General features: G+C 39.2%; 1 pseudogene; it reads right to left on the bottom strand.

Moving 5' to 3' along the window:
- Positions 1-1,227: 1,227 nt before the first annotated feature.
- LOC147501574 (secreted RxLR effector protein 161 pseudogene) lies at positions 1,228-1,854 on the bottom strand (annotated as a pseudogene).
- Between the last annotated feature and the right edge of the window lie 2,195 nt (positions 1,855-4,049).

Here is a 4,049-nt window from a genome sequence, read left to right as displayed (position 1 = left end):
CATATCAGGTCTGACCTGACCTTATTTCCAACATCTCCCACTTGCCCACAACGGTGAAGAAGGTTTCTAAGAGGAGTGTTTAAGTAGAATGCTCAGCCATTCGTGTGTCTCACATGACAAATGGTTCGTGTCACCCTAGCACATGTATCATGATATCTGTAAAGTAGCAAGTCGCAATGAAAAGCACGACACAGTGATCTACCATGAAAGTGATCTTAAAGAAGACGAATCCGAAAACCTAATATCCGGAGAGTGTGTGTATACCCCAAGATCTGTTTGTTTCATCACTTTGACAAATAGCACTCATCCCTATGAGTCCACACCATAAAGTCAAAAACGTATCACATGATTCATAATTATCATCAATTGTTCTGGCCAGGTAGAATCCCAGTGATTGTGTGATAAACCTTCAGTTCTTTTACCCTTTGCATGCAAGTCATTGTCGTCAGAGTTCTACCAACTTCCCAGTATGCATCCAGTCAGCCTTTTAGTAAGAGCTTGTGGGGAGCAAAACAAAGTTACGAGTAGTCCTCTTATTTTCTTGACAAGGTCAAAAGTTCAAGGAGGGTACCATTTGATATGTCTTAAACAAAAAACCTATCAATTGAGCTCACATAGCAAGAATTTTTAGGGATATTTATTTTCTTGCTCTCAGGTGGTCAACTATACACATGTTATGTGAAAACATGTCATGGTAAGAGTATCTAATTTGTTTACTCAACAATAGATATCTATATGTCCACTCATACCATGCAAGTGCTGTCATCCCTAATGACAATTCCAAGGATACTTTAATTTGCTCCCACTTGGCAACAACTGTTTGTAGGTTTAGACAGAATATTCCCTATTAAGCCTGTTTCTTCTTATTATGACTCGGCACTAGGTCCACCCTTCCCATAAGGTTTAGTGACTTGTCAAGCTAAGCTCCCACTGTTTAAAATGGAAGTGACTGTTCATGTGAGTGAACCAGTCAACCTTACTGACATGCATATGAGATGATAAACAGTACAATGAGATTGCAATCGATCTGGAAAGAATGCACGTTTATTCATTAAACCATCAAAATGTTCTTTAGCATAATCACATCCTCTTTAACCCAATCATTTTTACATGTGCAAGGAAGAGTTCCTTTGGAATAGGTTTGGTCAATGGATCCGCAACCATCTGATCAGTGGATATATGTTGTAGAACCACTTTCTTCTTCAGTATCATTTGTCGTATGTAGTGTTACTTTAACTCTATATGTTTGATTCTTCCATGGTACTTTAGATCTTTAGCATATGCAAGAGCAGCCATGCTGTCAGTCCAGATGTGAACTGGTTTAGCAACTCTTGAGAACACTGACAAGTGTTTGATGAATCGTCTGAGCCACACAGCCTCCTGTATGGCAGAGCAGAATGCAATATACTTAGCTTCCATAGTTGAAAGTGTTATGGAAGTTTGCTTCTTGTTGCTCCAGGATATAACACCTCCATTCATTATGTAGGTATATCCTGAAGTTGACTTCCTCTTATCAAGGTCTCCAGCCCAGTCGGCATCAGAGTACCCAATCAGCTTAAGATCTTTCCCTTGGTAGACAAGCGAGTAGTCCACAGTGCCTTTAAGATACCTCATTATCTTCTTGACAACCTTCCAGTGTGCGACCCCAGGATTTGTTTGGAACCTTGATACTAACCCAACTGCATAGTAGATGTCTAGCCTTGTACACAACATTGCATACATAAGGCTTCCGACTGCGCTTGAGTATGGTATATTTTTTATAGTCTGAGTTTCACTAGGATACTTGGAAGACATTTCAGAACTCAAAAACTTTCCTAGACTTACTGGGAGATCCATTTGCTTGCAATCAGTCATGTTGAATCTTTCCAAAACCTTCTTGATGTATGTCTCCTGAGACAAAGACAACAAGTGTTTGGGTCGATCCCAAATTATTTTAACTCCTAAGACATAATTAGCTTCACCCATGTCTTTCATTTCGAAGTTTAAAGACAACCACTCCTTAGTGGAATTTATCAATGTTTTGTTGTTACCTGCTAACAAAAATGTCATCCACATATAGAGATAGAATCACAAAACCATTTTTAGATGTCTTGACATATACGCAATGGTCCTCATATACCATTTCGAATTTGTCTTGAAACATAGCTTCATGGAATCTCAGATTCCACTGTCTAGAGGCCTGTTTTAAACCATATATGGATCTGTTCAGTTTACACACTTTGTGTTCCTGACCCTTGATTGAAAAACCAGTGGGTTGATCCATATAGATTTCTCTTGCAATTCTCCATTGAGAAAAATAGTTTTAACATCCATCTGGTAAACCTCTAAATTTAAGTGGGCAACAATTGACAAGAGGAGACATGTGTGGGGGCAAATCTCACTACTGGTGAGAAGGTATCCTCATAGTCTATTCCTTCTTTTTGGGTGTAACCTTTTGCAACAAGCCTAGCTTTGAATTTGTCTATATTCCCTTTCGCATTTTTCTTGATCTTGAGAACCCACCTGTTCCCAATAGATCTCCTGTTTGGAGGTAGATAAACTAAGTCCCATACTTTGTTTTTCTTCATCGACTCCAATTCTTCCTTCATAGCTTCCATCCACTTGTTTAGACCCAGAAATAGCCTCTTTGAATGTTTTAGGTTCATCAGATATTTCTGTAAGTGCATTGGTCATATTTATCTCCCTTTCAATCTCAAACCGATGTTTGGGGATATGGCCTCTAACACTCTTACGAGGTTGGGATTGACCAATACTATTGTCACTGGAATCAGGGTTGATGAAAGTTTCATCTTCGCCTTGTTCAACAACAATTATAAGGTTGTCAACTTTGTAAAGTCATAGATCCTTATCAATGTCACCCCTCATTAGCTAGGTATTGATCCTCTAAGAATCTGACGTTACGTGCTTCTATTTCTGTGACATGCCCTTGAGTATCCTCCCCTAGGAAGATATACCCCTTAGAAGTCTCACTGTATTTTATAAAGACACACTTCTTTCCAGGAGCACTCAACTTCCCAAATTCTCGATTTTGAGAAGTGACAAAGGCTGCACACCCCCATGGTCTAAGGTAGTTCAAAACGGGTTGTCTACCAGTCCATAGTTCATAGGGTGTTTTGTCAACAAATTTTGAAGGAACTAGGGCAAGTATGTGCGCATCCGTTAACAATGCATCACCCCAAAATGAGATGGGCAAGTTAGCCTGAGCCATCATAGACCTAACCATGTCCAGCAGGGTTATATTCCTTCTCTCAGAGACACCATTCTGCTGAGGGGTATAAAGAATAGTTAGTTATCTAGCTATACCCTTATTTTCACAGAGTTCCTTAAACTTATCAGAAAGATACTCACGTCCACGGTCAGTTCTTAAGGCCTTTATTGTCCTATCAAGTTGATTCTCAACAAAGTTCTTGTACTTTTTAAAATAGTCCAAGGCGTCTGATTTGTGAGACATCAAGTACATGGTCCCATAACGTGTATAGTCATCTGTGAGGGTAGTGAAATACAAAACCCTATGCCTTGCTGTTACATTCATTGGTCCACAGATGTCTGAGTGAATAAGTTGTAAAGGATAAGTTACCTTTTGGGCTTTCCCAAAAGGTTTCTTGGTGGCCTTTCCAACAAGACAACTTTCATAGGTTTTCATTTTAATAGAGGTTAAGTTACCTAACAACCCTCCCTTTGCTAAGCGGTCTATCCTACTGTGTCCAATATGTCTTAGTCTAGCATGCCACAATTGGCAACCAACCATTTTAGACATAAAAACTTTAGTTTGTGCTAAGTGTAATGTCACAAAAGAATCCATTAAATAAGCATGACCTATCAAACTGTTATTCAAAGATATCTCAAATGAGTTCTGGAAAAAATTAAACACATAGGATTCTTGAAGTAATTTCAAAACTGATAAAAGATTTCTCTTAATTGAGGGTACAAAGAGTACTTCTGCAATAAGGATGGATCTCCCACTCGCAAAATCCAACCTACAAGTGCCTGTGCCCCAAAACATCAGCTACACTTTGGTTTCCCATGTGGACTCTCCGAGTTCCTTGTGG

The sequence above is a fragment of the Coptis chinensis genome, chromosome 4 (genome assembly GCF_015680905.1).
Source record: "Coptis chinensis isolate HL-2020 chromosome 4, ASM1568090v1, whole genome shotgun sequence".
NCBI classification, from domain to species: Eukaryota; Viridiplantae; Streptophyta; class Magnoliopsida; order Ranunculales; family Ranunculaceae; genus Coptis; species Coptis chinensis.
Note: the sequence above shows the minus strand (reverse complement) of the source record. Positions and strands in the feature narration are given on the sequence as shown.